Raw genomic sequence first — 16,700 nt, 5'->3', positions numbered from 1 at the left:
GAGTTTGAACTTTCTCTTTGTGACTACATGGGTTTCCACTGGTTTCACCCCACATCCCGGCCACGTGCTATTTGTGAGGTTAACTGACCACAGTGAATAGCACCTAGTGTAGAAGGGAGGTAGAGAAACGAGGAGATGTTGGGAATGTGAGAGAGAACAGTTTACTGGTTAATGGTTTATTATTGACACATGTATTGAGGTACAATGAAAAACTGTTTTGAATTAAATCCACGCAGATCATTTCATTGCTTTAATGCATTGAGTTTTTTTATTATAGGCATCTGTCAGTCTCATGAGACCATGGATTTGTGCCTTGGAAAGTTTCCAGGGCGCAGGCCTGGGCAAGGTTGTATGGAAGACCAGCAGTTGCCCATGCTGCAAGACTCCCCTCTCCACGCCACCGATGTTGTCCAAGGGAAGGGCACCAGGGCTGATACAGCTTGGCACCGGTGTCGTCGCAGAGCAATGTGTGGTTAAGTGCCTTGCTCAAGGACACACATGCTGCCTCAGCCAAGGCTCGAACTAGCGACCTTCAAATCACTAGACGAACGCCTTAACCACTTGGCCACGCGCCAACACTGAGATAATGCAAGAGAAAACAGTAACAAAATGGAATAAGTGTTACTGTTGTGTATTTAATATTACAAAAATATCTGAGTGGTCTTGCATATGTATTGTTTGATTATGCATTCTTGTTCATTTAAATAACTAATTGTGGGTTATATGTAAAAACATGTTAACTGCATCATATTACCACGTAACACGTGCACGCCTCACTTAAAGTAAACCCGAAGTCCGACTCACTTCCTGGACTTCTGTTTCTTCCTTTGAAGTTACAAAATGTAATGTTAGCAACAAGACATTTTTAAAACAAACCCGTGACTGCTGTTGACCTGTGAAATGCAGTGAGACATTCAGGTTTAAAGAAGTACACAGCAGGGAATGGTGCAACAGAGCAGCACGTGTTCTTTGGGAAGGAAGACATGATCGAGTTTAAAAAATGTAAGAAAACAGAGAAGTCACAGGTTCATAAAGAGTGAGTATTGGGTGACACTAATCATTTTAAAAATCAGGAGCGGCTGGCTACATCGGAAAGATTGATGAGTTTGATTACACAACAGGTAATTGGCCCACGTATACCGAACTATTGAAACATTACCTTGAAACAAATGAACTAGCCAATGAGAAGTGAGTGCCAAGTTTGCTCAATGCATTGGGTTTAAAGTCATACAGTTTGCTCTGAAGTTTGATTGTTCCAGCCAAACCACTGGAAATGAGCTTTCCAGATATTGTCAAGGTAATGTAGGAACATTTAGGACCAAAACCATTGTTGATTGCAGAAAGCTTTAGGTTTCATAGGTGTAATTAAAAAGAAGGGTGGTCCGTTTCAGCGTATATGGCTGAACTGAAGAGATTGCCAGTTCAGGAATTGCCTGAATGATACACAAAGAGTTGTTTAGTGTCACCGGGTTCGGACACGGCCCAAGTGCAAAGTGAGAGACACTGAAGCAGGTCACTAGATCACAGATTTTAATGCAAACAGTGTTAAAGGGAAAGAAAACAATAAATGCTAGGCCAAACAGGACCGTTAGCTAAAACTCTCAAATGGAAAACGAAGCCTACACTGTGACTGAAAAGAACAACTAAGAATTAAACAAATACCGCTAGTCTTCAGAGTCGGTTGACTCAACCGGCCAATTTCTCAGGCAAAGTGGAATGCAGGCAGCGAAGTGTTGCTGTGTCCAAGTCTCGACAAATACTACAACGTAATGAAATGGAGTTAAATATTATCACAATGAAATAATAATTAGCTGACGTGTGCATATTCACAAGCGCGATTGCCGCATCTGCTGTGCTGCCAGATCTGAGGTTGTGAGAGTTTAGTCTGTGGAACCTTAAAAGAAAGTGTTCAAAAATGGCTCCTAAATGAAGCGCAGCTTATATTTAAAAGAGCAGTGGAAATGGAGACTGCAGATGATATGAAATTGAGCAAAAGTACACATGAACATAATTGCAACATCTAAACAGAAACCAGCCAGGCCAAACAAATTGTGTTACTGTTGTGGCAGGGGCTCACGTACACCAGACCAACGTAGTTTTGAAAGCAAAACTTGCAGAAAATGCAACAAAATAGGACTCATACAAAGAGCATGTTGGGCAGATAAAAATAAATGGACTACATAGAGAAGAGAAAATGATAAAAGTGCAACAAAAGCATTAATCTGCATGCTGCTAATGAAAAATCTGATCATGAACAGAGTAACACAGGACTGTGTAGCCTTGAGATTTACAATGTGAAAATTAACAATAGTCAAGCAACATGGCTTTCACCAGAAGTGAACGGCAAAGAATTAAAATGGAAGTGGGCACTGGCTCGGCTGTTTCAGTCATTCTACAAAATGAATCTGAATGACTTTTCAAAGGTACTAATCTGAAGTTTGCAGATGTACAACTACGACCTTACACTGGAGAAAAGACAATTCCTGTGGCAATGACATTTGTAACAGTGAAATACAACAATCAACAAGCCATATTGAGCACGTGTGTGGTAAAAACAGAAGGACCAGCATTGTTCAGGTGTGATGGGCTGAGATAACTACAACTTGATTGGAGATCCATCTACAATTGTTATGTCACATCCCCTGCAATGAGTCAACTGAAAGTGAACTCACAAAGGTATTGGATGATGCCACAGTTGTCTCCATGTCGAACACCAAGTGACAGTGCCAGCTGGAGGAATACCAAATGTTGGTTCCACCCTCTGTGCCTCTGGTTGGGAAACATATTGGACCAAGGAAGGACCATGCTGCTCAGAGGGAGTGTGAAAGAGATGAAAGCAGTGTTCTGACTACAACAGTTTTTGTAGACAACGTATCTGAGAAAGCTTCTAATATGTTAATCAGGCAGATGCTTGTGAAATGGGGCTTGGATTTAAACTGGAAGAGAGTGTGAAGGAGCTTCAGGAACTTTGCAAGCATTCGGTTTTTGTGAGTATAAAGAACCAGAATCTACTCTGCGTGCACTAAGGTTATTGCAGGAACTTCAAGTGGGAGTCAAAATGCTGCTTGTAAAAGTAGATGCAAAGACCAAAGCCTAGCTGAATGAACAGAAGGCCAGAAAGAAAGGAGTCAATGGAGATACGAAAACAGAGGATTCATCAGATGAATTAATGGATGAGGAAACCAAGAGGAGAGATCAGATTGTAAAGGGAGCAACAGAAGGATTAATAAGAGAATACTCCAGTGAACTAAATGCATCTGCACAAGATCAAGGTGCACAAACTAGGAGAAGAAAAAGGAGGAAGGAGAAAGATGGCTACAACTTCCATGGAAGAGGCCCCAGAACCTGAGATTGTCTCCATAGTCACGTCTCACCTGCCAAGCAGAGTGATCCCCTTTGTCAGGAAAGACATTATCCCACAAGAGTAACATATCTTCCACAGCAGTTAAATTTTTAGGCCCGAGTGGGACAATTTTAAAATTGACTATGCTGTGGATGTCTGTACATAGTAGCTGTACTATATAGTATATTGTGTATAGAGCTGAGTTACATTCTGTATTGAGTAGTTTATAGCTAAGCAGGGAGGAGTGTTGTGGATTTAATATTTCAATAATATTTGAGTGACATTGCATATATATTGTTTAATTAAGCACTCTTGTTAATTTAAATAATTAATTATGATTATATGTAAAAGCATGTAAATTGCATTCATTATCACGCCAGGTGATACATAAGCGCGTCGCTTAAATTAAACCCAAAGTTAGACTCATATCCCTGATTCTCATGTCTTTCTTTCAATTGGTTTAATGTTTCAAAGTTACAAAATGTAACAGTGGCAATTACAGGGAAATCACATTGAATGAAGACAATAAAGTTTGAGTCAGGTTGTGAGGTCAACTGTCCATTTCATCTTACTAGGGGATTGTTCAGTGGACATAACAGCGGGAGAGAAGCTATTCTCGAGCCTGTGTTATGTGATTTCAGGCTTTTGTACCTTTTGCCCGATGAGAGGGGAAAGAAGAGAGAATGCCCAGGGTGGGTGGGAACCTTGACTACAGTGGCTGCTTTAGCAAGTCAGCTGGAAGTGTAGACAGAGTCTGTGGAGGAGTGGTGGCTGCACGTCAGTCTCATCAACAGAGATTGTCCACTCTCAGCCAGCAGGAGACTTTCTCTGGGAATCTACACCACAGACATTATTTAGTCTGTTCTTGAGGCATGTTAAAAAAGGTTCTTAAATTAGGAAACTCTTATTTGTCATTTTTATTTATGAGCCAGAGCTTTTAACAGCTGCTGGGGCAACGCTAAGATTCCCAGAGTAAAGCAGCAAGGAAGCAGACGCCCCTGTCCAAGTGGTCCCTGCTGACCAAGATTCTCAGTCAAGCTCATCCCATGTGCCTGCCTTTGGCCCAGATCCCTCAAAATATTTTTTATCCATGCCCCTGTCCAACTATCAAAACCTTAAACCTTAACTTTCCCATGTATGTCAAATTCTGTTCACTCTTCTGAACTGGATTACAACTTTGGTACAAGTATAACTTACAAGTGGTGTTGGAAGTTAGTTCCATCATTTTGCAAAGGAACATTGACAATTGTAATGATCTAGTAAAGACTGAATCACTCACTCATCCAGTCAATGCCAAATTGATTAACCATAAGAAGGAAGTGGATGATTATTTGATTGTAAAGGGATCGATGTTTAGAAAACCATAGAAAACCATAGAAACTATAGCACAGAAACAGGTCTTTTAGCCCTTCTTGGCTGTGCCGAACCATTTTCTGCCTAGTCCCACTGACCTGCACACGGACCATATCCCTCCATACACCTCCTATCCATGTACCTGTCCAATTTATTCTTAAATGTTAAAAAAGAACCCACATTTACCACCTCGCCTGGCAACTCATTCCATACTCCCACCACTCTCTGTGTGAAGAAGTCCCCCCTAATGTTCCCTTTAAACTTTTCCCCCCTCACCCTTAAACCATGTCCTCTGGTTTTTTTCTCCCCTTGCCTCAGTGGAAAAAGCCTGCTTGCACTCACTCTATCTATACCCATCATAATTTTATATACCTCTATCAAATCTCCCCTCATTCTTCTACGCACCAGGGAATAAAGTCCTAACCTATTCAACCTTTCTCTGTAACTGAGTTTCTCAAGTCCCGGCAACATCCTTGTAAACCTTCTCTGCACTCTTTCAACCTTATTTATATCCTTCCTGTAATTTGGTGACCAAAACTGAACACAATACTCCAGATTCGGCCTCACCAATACCTTATACAACCTCATCATAACATTCCAGCTCTTATACTCAATACTTTGATTAATAAAGGCCAATGTACCAAAAGCTCTCTTTACGACCCTATCTACTTGTGACGCCACTTTTAGGGAATTTTGTATCTGTATTCCCAGATCCCTCTGTTCTACTGCACTCCTCAGTGCCTTACCATTAACCCTGTATGTTCTATCTTGGTTTGTCCTTCCAACGTGCAATACCTCACACTTGTCTGTATTAAACTCCATCTGCCATTTTTCAGTCCATTTTTCCAGCTGGTCCAAGTCCCTCTGCAGGCTCTGAAAACCTTCCTCACTGTCTACTACACCTCCAATCTTTGTATCATCAGCAAATTTGCTGATCCAATTTACCACATTATCATCCAAATCATTGATATAGATGACAAATAACAATGGACCCAGCACTGATCCCTGTGGCACACCACTAGTCACAGGCCTCCACTCAGAGAAGCAATTCTCTACCACCACTCTCTGGCTTCTTCCATCGAGCCAATGTCTAATCCAATTTACCACCTCTCCATGTATACTTAGCGACTGAATTTTCCTAACTAACCTCCCATGTGGGACCTTGTCAAAGGCCTTACTGAAATCCATGTAGACAATATCCACTGGCTTCCCTTCATCCACTTTCCTGGTAACCTCCTCGAAAAACTCCAATAGATTGGTCAAACATGACCTACCATGCACAAAGCCATGTTGACTCTCCCTAATAAGTCCCTGTCTATCCAAATGCTTGTAGATTCTGTCTCTTAGGTACTCCCTCCAATAACTTCCCTACTACCGACGTTAAACTCACTGGCCTATAATTTCCCGGATTACTTTTCGATCCTTTTTTAAACAACGGAACAACATGAGCCACTCTCCAATCCTCCGGCACCTCCCCCGTAGACAGCGACATTTTAAATATTTCTGCCAGGGCCCCCGCAATTTCAACACTAGTCTCCTTCAAGGTCCGAGGGAACACTCTATCAGGTCCCGGGGATTTATCCACTTTATTTTTTCTCAAGACAGCAAGCACCTCCTCCTATTCAATCTGTACAGTTTCCATGATCTCACTACTTGATTCCCTCAATTCCATAGATTTCATGCCAGTTTCCTTAGTAAATACAGATGCAAAAAACCTATTTAAGATCTCCCCCATTTCCTTTGGTTCCGCACATAGCCGACCACTCTGATCTTCAAGAGGACCAATTTTATCTCTTACAATCCTTTTGCTCTTAATATACCTGTAAAAGCTCTTTGGATTATCCTTCACTTTGACTGGTAAGGAAACCTCATGTCTTCTTTTAGCCCTCCTGATTACTTTCTTAAGTATTTTCTTGCACTTCATATACTCCTCAAGCACCTGATTTACTCCCTGTTTCCTATACATTTCATACAACTCCCTCTTCTTCTTTATCAGAGTTGCAATATTCCTTGAGAACCAAGGTTCCTTATTCCTATTGAATTTGCCTTTACATACAAACTCTGCACTCTCAAAATTTCCCCTTTGAAGGCATCCCACCTACCAATCTCATCTTTGCCAGAGAACAACCTGTCCCAAGCCACGCTTTTTAGATCCTTTCTCATTTCTTCAAATTTGGCCTTCTTCTAGTTCAGAACCTCAACCCTAGGACCAGATCTATCCTTGTCCATGATCAAATTGAAACTAATAGTGTTATGATAACTGGAACCAAAGTGCTCCCCTACGCAGACTTCTGTCACTTGTCCTAACTCGTTTCCTAACAGGAGATCCAATATTGCATCCCCTCTAGTTGGTTCCTCTGTATATTGATTTAGAAAACTTTCCTGAACACATTTTACAAACTCTAAATCATCTGGACTCCTAACAGTAGTGGAGTCCCAATCAATATATGGAAAATTAAAATCCCCTACCACCACAACTTTATGTTTCCTGCAGTTGCCTGCTATCTCTCTGCAGATTTGCTCTTCCAAGTCTCGTTGACTATTGGGTGGTCTGTAATACAATCCCACTAATGTGGCCATACCTTTCCTGTTTCTCAGCTCCACCCAGTTCTTACTCAGTAGACAAGCCCTCTAATCTGTCCTGCCTGAGCACTGCTGTAATATTTTCCCTAACAAGCAATGCTACTCCTCCACCTTTCATTCCTCTGCCTCGATCACACCTGAAACATCGGAACCCTGGAATATTAAGCTGCCAGTCCTGCCCCTCCTGTAGCCAAGTTTCACTAATTGCTATAACGTCATAATTCCACATGTCAATCCACGCCCTCAACTCATCCGCCTTCCCTGCAATACTCCTAGCATTGAAATATATACACCTCAGAAGATTTTTACCACCACTCACAACTTTTCTATTAGCGGATTTGCTTGAACTTTTAACATCATATATTTTCACCCCAGCCACACTGTCAGCTCTGGCACTCTGGTTCCCATCCCCCTGCAAATTTAGTTTAAAGCCTTCCCAATAGCACTAACAAACCTCCCTGAAAGGATATTGGTCTCCCTGTAGTTCAAGTGTAACCCGTCTCTCTTGTACAGGTCCCACCTGCCCCAGAAGAGGTCCCAATGATCCTGAAATCTGAAACCCTGCCCCCTACACCAGTTCCTCAGCCACTTGTTCATCCTCCAGAGCATCCTTTTCCTACCCTCACTGGCACGTAGCACAGGTGGCAATCCTAAGATTACCACCCTTGATGTCCTGCTTTTCAACTTCCTACCAAGCTCTCTATACTCACTGTCCAGGACCTCCTCACTCTTCCTTGCTATGTCATTGGTACCAATGTGCACCATGACATCTGGCTGGTCACCCTCCCACTTCAGAATGTCATGCAATCGATCAGAGACATCCTTGACCCTGACACCCGGGAGGCAACAAACCATCCCGGATTCTCTGTCACGACCACTGAACCTCCTATCTGCACCTCTAACTATCGAATCCCCTATCACTACCGCTCTCCTCTTTTTCCACCCTCCCTTCTGCACTGCAGAGCCAATGTGACTGGGTTCAGATGTTCCTTTTAGTCCAATGGTTTCTTTGTTCTTTACTATGACCAGCGCACATGCAGACCCGGGGAGAAATTATTTCTCTTGAGACTTTGAGCAGATGCAGAGATGTCAAGCAGCAGGTAATGCTTGTCTTGATGATCACTTATAAATAATTAATTTATGTGTCCCCAGTTCAGGAATGGAATGGTCTATTCATTCCAAGGCCAGCCTTTGGTGTCGCCCAGAATCCTGCTTTAAAGATGCAACCTCATCTGGTGCCTCCTCCCATTCCAAGCTGGCAGTGTCGTTCAGGTTCACAATGGTGCCCCTGATTGATGTTTCCCTCCCCCCAGCAACACTGCAGCCTATCCACCCCTGCCCCCATATCTGGACTTTTGCCCAATCACGTGTCTGAACCCACCTGCCAACCACAACCTCTACAGACTGCATTGTCATGTGCTCCAATGTCCCAGGCCTTGGTTACTCTCAGTTCCTCCTTTCCCTAATGTTTACGGTTTAATTCTCATAATTACCCCACCCCTTGTGACCTGACTCCTAACTAATGCCCTCCACTAGCTGCTCAATGAGGGGTGGGGGTTGAGAATCTGCGGCTGGGATACTGAAGACAGGCCATTCACTTGGTTTAACACCTTCTTGTACACACTAAAGAATATATAGACCTGGAAGTTCAGCAAGGTAAACCGGGATACTAGACTGATAACCCCCATCTTTCAGGGTCAGTAAATATGGCCACATCTCCACTTGAAGATTCGTGCATTTCATTGTTTGGATAATTAAATTAATGTGATGGAAATTTGGAGTTGGTGAAGAGTGGTCCAATGTGGTCAAACAAATTGGGTGGGTGGGGAAATGCGTGGCAGATGCTGTTTATCATAGATAACTGTGAGATTATCTAACTTGGCTCTGAAAACAGAAAGACATCTTGACACTGCAGTGTTTGACTCAGATGGGGAAGGTGCAACAAGAACTTGGCTTCCTGGTACACAAGTCACTGAAAGCAAACGTTCTGGTGCGGCAGGCAGGTAAGAGGGCAGATGACATTTCCTCCAGACAGGATCTGTGTACAGACACGATGGTGCCTTGCTGCCGCTGGACGGGGCTTTGGAGAGACCTCATCTGGAGTGTTGTGTGCAGCTTCGGTCTCCTTATTAAAGTTAAAGCAAAGGAGAAGGCATACAAGGAAGCAAAAATTTGTGGGAAGACAGAGGATTGGGAAGTTTTTAAAACCTTACAAAAGGAAACCAAGAAGGTCATTAAGAGGGAAAAGATTAACTATGAAAGGAAGCTAGCAAATAATATCAAAGAGGATACTAAAAGCTTTTTCAAGTATATAAAGAGTAAAAGACAGGTGAGAGTAGATATAGGACCGATAGAAAATGATGCTGGAGAAATTGTAATGGGAGATAAGGAGATGGCAGAGGAACTGAACGAGTATTCTGTATCAGTCTTCACTGAGGAAGACATCAGCAGTATACCGGACACTCATGGGTGGCAGGGAAGAGAAGTGTGCGCAGCCACAATTACGACAGAGAAAGTACACAGGAAGCTGAATAGTCTAAAGGTAGATAAATCTCCCAGACCAGATGGAATGCACCCGCGTGTTCTGAAGGAAGTAGCTGTGGAGATTGCGGAGGCATTAGCGATGATCTTTCAAAAGTCGATAGATTCTGGCATGGTTCCGGAGGACTGGAAGATTGCAAATGTCACTCCGCTATTTAAGAAGGGGGCAAGGAAGCAAAAAGGAAATTATAGACCTGTTAGCTTGACATCGGTGGTTGGGAAGTTGTTGGAGTCGATTGTCAAGGATGAGGTTACGGAGTACCTGGAGGCATATGACAAGATAGGCAGAGCTCAGCATGGATTCCTTAAAGGAAAATCCTGCCTGACAAACCTATTACAATTTTTTGAGGAAATTACCAGTAGGCTAGACAAGGGAGATGTAGTGGATGTTGTATATTTGGATTTTCAGAAGGCCTTTGGCGAGGTGCCACACATGAGGCTACTTAACAAGATAAGAGCCCATGGAATTACGGGAAAATTACATACGTGGATAGAGCGTTGGCTGATTGGCAGGAAACAGAGAGTGGGAATAAAGGGATCCTATTCTGGTTGACTGCCGGTTACCGGTGGTGTTCCACAGGGGTCCATGTTGGGGCCACCTCTTTATACGTTGTACATCAATGATTTGGATTATGGAATAGGTGGCTTTGTGACTAAGTTTGCTGAAGATACGAAGATAGGTGGAGGGGCCGGTAGTGCTGAGGAAACGGAGAGTCTGCAGAGAGACTTGGATAGATTGGAAGAATGGGCAGAGGAGTGGGAAATGAAGTACAATGTTGGAAAGTGTATGGTTATGCACTTTGGCAGAAAAAATAAACGGGAAGACAATTATTTAAATGGAGAAAGAATTCAAAGTACCGAGATGCAACGGGACTTGGGAGTCCTCGTACAGGATACCCTTAAAGTTAACCTCCAGGTTGAGTCAGTAGTGAAGAAGGCGAATGCAATGTTGGCATTCATTTCTAGAGGAATAGAGTATAGGAGCAGGGATGTGATGTTGAGGCTCTATAAGGCGCTGGTGAGACCTCACTTGGAGTACTGTGGGCAGTTTTGGTATCCTTATTTAAGAAAGGATATGCTGACGTTGGAGAGGGTACAGAGAAGATTCACTAGAATGATTCCGGGAATGAGAGGGTTAACATATGAGGAACGTTTATCCGCTCTTGGACTGTATTCCTTGGAGTTTAGAAGAATGAGGGAAGACCTCATAGAAACATTTTGAATGTTGAAAGGCATGGACAGAGTGGATGTGGCAAAGTTGTTTCCCATGATGGGGAAGTCTAGTACGAGAGGGCGTGACTTAAGGATTGAAGGGCGCCCATTCAGAACAGAAATGCGAAGAAATTTTTTTAGTCAGAGGGTGATGAATCTATGGAATTTGTTGCCACGGGCAGCAGTGGAGGCCAAGTCATTGGGTGTATTTAAGGCAGAGATTGATAGGTATCTGAGTAGCCAGGGCATCAAAGGTTATGGTGAGAAGGCGGGGGAGTGGGACTAAATGGGAGAATGGATCAGCTCATGATAAAATGGCGGAGCAGACTCAATGGGCCGTATGATCGACTTCTGCTCCTTTGTCTTATGGTCTTATGGTCTTACCTGATGGAGATGCTAGAATGTTCTTTCCAAGGAGGGAGCACAACAGCAGTTTTCTTGACTGAATCTTGGATTACATGTCTGAGATATGAGAAAAGATGGAGTTTATTTTTGCTGAAGTTTGGAAGAATGAGAAGGGATCTCATGGACATCTATAAAATTCCGACAGGACGAGGTTGATTAGGTACAGAGAGGAGAGCTCAGAACCTCAGCATCAGAATGGGGGATGTGGTCCAGACACTTCATCAGCAGGGTAGCGATCAGTAGTGGGGGTGGGGGGCAGAGATAGCCACATGAGGGGGTAGGTGGAGCAAAAAACTGAAGATCAGATTTGGATTCAGGACAAGGGCACATATTGTTTGTGATTACGGCAGAGATCTTTGCTCTGAATGCCTGCAAGAAAATTAATCTCGTTAATACATGGTGATGTATATGTACTTTGATAATAAATTTGCTTTGGAGTTTGAACTTGGAAGATTTAACTCCAGTTGGAACTAGCCTGGCTGTTAACATGAGGGCGCGGGTTGGGCTTGATACTGGCTGGAAAGATGCAGGGGGTTGTAACCTGTTTGGGTATTTGATGGATGCTGGGGAAAGACTGCCATAAGGGATACTGTAGGTGTTGGAGTTGCCTTTATCTCATTGGAAGGATCATATTGTATTCCTAAACTGTAAGGGTATTGTAATATTTCTCATAACCCAGGCACATGACCTATAGTCCTGAATCAGGAAAAAAAAATGGTCGTGGTATTCTGGTCAGTGGAAGACTGCGGTCCTTTGTGAAAGCAAAATGGTCTCCAATTCTGTAACACTTTTCCCATGGGGGCCTGAAGACTGCTGGGGAAACATTATTTGGAGTCTCAGTCTGAGCCGCTGGAAAACAGGTGTACATACTGTTGGAAGCTCCTTCCAGCAGCAGCCAGACACCCACGATCTACTGTCAATGAACTGATGCTTCATGAGGAGGGGCAAGGAAATGAGGGAAAGGGAGAAGGAGGGAAGGAGGAAGAGGGAGGGAAGATCTGGAATGGGAGAGTGGGAGGAAAGGAGGGAGAGAATGTGAGAGGAGAGAGAGGAAAGGAAGGAAAGTCCAAGGAAAAGGAGTGGATTGGGAAGGTCAGAGAAAAAGGGAAGGATCAATGATGAGAAAGGAGGAAGGGTAACTGGAGGGAGGTGGAAGTGTGGAGGAAGGAAGGAGGAGTTAGATTCCAATGGCCCACCCCAATTCATGTTCCTGCTATTTAAATGTAAACCATTTGTCTCACACAGGTCGTCCATTCCCCATGTAGTTTCCCTAACATTCTAATCCAGCTCAGAAGGAGGAGTTTGCAATTAGGTTCCAGATGAATCACCTTGTCCATTTCCCAGAGCACAACGGGCCCAGCTTTCTAAGCCCAGCTGCATACACACTCTGCTTCTTGCTGTCCTCTGAGCTCACTGAGGTTCTCTCACTGTCTACCAGAGCCATCGGAATCTTTCTTGCTGAGACAGAATGAGTACCACTCCTGACAACAGCCCCTACCTGCACCAATAATCCCCTCTCACATCCCAGTCCCTTATTGCTGAGGTGTGAGGAACCTCACAGTTATGTGATTTAAAGGGACCTGCCTGAAGCGGGTTCCCATGACGTGGGCCTTACTGAGCAAGGCCCCCTTAATTACTGCTGAAGTGAGTGTGCTATGAAGATCTGCCTTTGTATGTCCAACCAGGGCACGGACACCCTGATGTAAATAATTCATGTGGAAAGGTCCTCCACACAAATTTGATCACAGTAAGATGAACACCGTGCCATGAGACAACATTTATAGGAATTCCAAAATATTTTGGAAACTAGGGACACAGAGGGTTGACAGATTAATTGGCCGCTGTAAACTGTGCGTAGGTGACTGGAAAAACTGTGTGAAGTTGGTGGGAAATTTTAGAGAATAAAATAGAGGGGAATACGATTCGCCGTAGGTGGGTGTTGGTAGTTGACATGAATTTGATGGGCTGAAGGGCCTGATTTCACACTGTACCTCTCCATGATTCCATAATACATTTGGACTGAGCTAAGAAAAGCAGAAAATACTTGTGGGAGCAAATGCTGCTGCCCCACTCGCGATGACGGTATTGAGACAGACTGACATCAGAAGCCCAAGCAATAATTCAATATTCAGAGAAGCTGCACTAACCAATTGTTCTGTCATTGTGTGGAGAACCCGTTAAAAATTATTTTTATATCAGTAAGTCAGCAAACTGAATTGGGAACAAGTTATTCGAGATCTAGTATTACAGTGAGACAGAATTAATGAATATCTTTGTCATGATGAATAATCAGGCAATATTTAAAGAACTGGTTCATAACTTTTTGACAAGTAGACATTCCACAGGGATTCTTCACCATTCCAGTGCAGGGATCTGAAACAATGGCTCACAACCTCCTCGTGACCTGTCTTATGTTTGATGTTAGAGATGTCCTTCTCTGATCCTGGTGAATAATAACATCGACTGGATATCTTTCAAAGATTCAGTGACTGAATCACCATGAGTTAAACTGACACTCTGGTGGACTGCATGGAACTTCAGCTGCCTTCAGTACTTTGTCAGTGGGAGATGAGATCATGTGGGATTCAGTTTGGTGCATGAGAGAGAACAAAAGCTTGTACACAGTGGTCAGCAGGAAGACAAATGAAAACCCTGATCTGTTCAATTAAAAATATGGAAAACTAACTTTGAAAATGATGGAACCCTGATTCCAGGGCAGTGGTTGGTGTAGATGGTCCTGTGTGAAGACTCCGATCACTCCTAGTGTTTGGTGTAGATGGTCCTGTGTGAAGATACACTCCGATCACTCCTAGTGGTTGGTGTTAATGGACCTGTGTGAAGACTCTGATCACTCCCAGACTATCCTCTCGCTCAGATTCCCCTCTTTCACTCCCTTCCTCCCACTGGGTTCCTTCTCCTGATCCCTTTGATCCTCTTCTCCCAAGCTCTTTGTTTCTCATCTCTAATTCCCTGTTCTTGCTCCCCCTCTTCACCTGCCCTCCACAGCCCCTCTTCTCTTCCTCCAACTTCCAACCTTCCCACTTTCGCTCTACTTCCTTCTTCAAACCACAGGGTGATGGAGCTGTGGAATTCATTGCCATGGAGGGCTGTCGAGGCTCAGGAGCTGGGAGTGTCTCAGGCAGAGTCTGTTATGTTCTTGATTGGTAAAGGAGTGAAGGATTGCAGGAGAAGGCAGGAGAATCTGGTTGAGAAAAAAATCAGCCACAATCGAACCATGGGCCAATTTCGACTCCCGTATCTCACAGCCCTGTTTCCCTGCTGAGCAGAGCCAGAACAGTTCAGCTTCTAGCTTGAAGCCGCTGTCCCCTCATCCAAGGCTCATGGCTCGGAACAGGTTCCCTATCCTCCGAGCTCCACAGCAGGAATATATGAGTCATCTCCAGGACTCTAAAAGGATGGAAAAATATTAATGATAAATCAGAATATGATTAGACATTAAACAAGGTTGTAGAAGGCTGAAGCAGCACATTGAAAAAACACTTTATTACAAGTAAATCTGGATACCTTACAGGCAAATATGGGTAACAATATATTTGGGAATGTGGACAATGCAAAGACATTTGATCAAGACTTTAGATTTATCTCCAGAATAGAAAATGCAATAGACATTTCAGAGTGATAAAGGTTGATAAATAAACGGAACAAAACAGAGTAAGTATGATCAGTAAAATAAAATTCCTGGATAAATGAACGGGACTGAGAGCAGATAAATCCCTGTGTCTGAAAGCTCACTTCCCGGCTTTTAAACCAAGAGGCTCCGAGTGTCATCTTGATCCCTCACACCCTCCAGCTGCAGAATGATCCGGAAGGTATTCATCACCCTTCATTTCAAGAACACAAGAAAGCAATGAGAGAAGTCAAGTTTACTGTCATTTAACTATATACATGTATATAACATATAGAACCATATAACGTATGTAGAAACAAGACAACGTTTCTCCGAACCAGGGGGTAAAACACAGTAGTGCACATAACACACATAACACACCATAACTTCTGAAGGCAAGGATAAAATCTACAGACGAATCGCACATAAATAACAAACTAAAGCGCATTAACATTAAACGTTGTAAGGTACGGAACAGATCAGCCAGTGACACTTCGAATACGATGCAGCAGGGAATTCAGAAGCCTAATGTCCTGGGGAAGAAACTGTTTCTCATCCTGACCGTAAACCAAAGTCAGACGTCAAAGTAATGCAGATGCTGGAAATCTGAAATAAAAATAAAAAATGCTGCAAATACTGAGAAGGTCGGGCAGCATCTATGAAGAGAGTTACAAGGAAAAACAAGTAAATGGCTTTTCTAAGATCTATATGTCTCAGCGCAATGTCTGTTAGTGGAAAACTAATATTCCCCATTGAGTGTAAGATACTGGGATCAATTAGCGATAAAGCCCGCTGACCATACAACATAGGAGCAGAATTAGGCCATTTAGCCCATCGAGTCTGTTCTGCCATTCCATCATGGCTGATTTATTACCCTCTCAAACCCATTCTCCTTCCTTCTCCACGTAACCTTTCACAGTCTTTCTGAACAAGAACCTGTCAACTTCTGCTTTCAATGTACCCAATGACTTGGCCTCCATAGCCGTCTGTGGTCATAAATACTTCAAAAGTCATGATTGAACAGGAGTAACACATAAGTGAAATTATGTTTGACCAAGTTAATTGAGTTTTTGAAGCTGTAACTTGCATGGAACAGAAGAGGGGTGTTGGCAGTGGGTTAGCAGTACTCGAAACACTGCCATACAAAAGGTTAAACGACTAAAGCAGAGCTCAGAGAAGAGAGAGGAGGAATAGAAAGCTTATTTTCCGGATGGCTCAGTCTAATTAGATGCCTCTGGGAACAGTGTTTTATTTCATTCAAGTACAATTGCTCAGATTAAGGGACCAAGTATAATTTATCCAGGTTTCCCAGTGATGCAAAGCCAAGCAGAGAAGAACGATATGAGATTGCATAGGGAGCGTAGAATGGCCAAGAACATGCCAAATGCAGGATAATGTGCAAAGTTATCTACTTCAATAGGAATTTACAGAAGCAGAATATTTAGTGCAGAGAGGCGGGGGAAATACAGCATTCTAGTAAAACCTGAGTGTCCTTGTCCAAGTTCTACAAAATGTCAGACCAGGACAAGCATGTGAAGGAAAAGTAATATCTTTGATGTCATTACCAAATAACTTCAGGATAGCAGCAGAGAAGTCTTCCTACAATTGTGTGAAGATACAAGAGGCAGCAGGTGT

Source organism: Mobula birostris, chromosome 25, assembly GCF_030028105.1.
Source record: "Mobula birostris isolate sMobBir1 chromosome 25, sMobBir1.hap1, whole genome shotgun sequence".
NCBI classification, from domain to species: Eukaryota; Metazoa; Chordata; class Chondrichthyes; order Myliobatiformes; family Myliobatidae; genus Mobula; species Mobula birostris.
The sequence above is the reverse complement of the archived record's forward strand: the minus strand, read 5'-3'. Positions refer to the sequence as shown.